Source organism: Austrofundulus limnaeus, unplaced genomic scaffold (genome assembly GCF_001266775.1).
Source record: "Austrofundulus limnaeus strain Quisiro unplaced genomic scaffold, Austrofundulus_limnaeus-1.0 Scaffold331, whole genome shotgun sequence".
Classification (NCBI taxonomy): domain Eukaryota; kingdom Metazoa; phylum Chordata; class Actinopteri; order Cyprinodontiformes; family Rivulidae; genus Austrofundulus; species Austrofundulus limnaeus.
Genome location: NW_013952733.1, coordinates 570089 through 570415, shown reverse-complemented (window position 1 = coordinate 570415; position 327 = coordinate 570089).

Below are 327 nucleotides of genomic sequence, written 5' to 3'. Positions count from 1 at the left end.
ACGTTACCTTTCAGAGAGATTATTCCCCCCGTAGAAATTTAATATCAGTTTCATTTCAGGGACAGTGGGGACCGCCGCTGTATGGGTTAAAAGAACAGAACTCAACTTATTACTCTTTCATAATAGGGGCGGATTCGGTGGGGAGGGATCCACAAGGGTTTGCTATGATACAATTTATTGATCCACTTTTCGATAACCAGAGTAACGTCGTGCAAAATAGGACAACACCAACTCCTTATCAGCTTGAAGAAAAAAAGAAGGTGATCGCGGTAGATTATACTAGACTTAAACCCCTAGACATCATTGAACGCGCCACAGGTTACACCG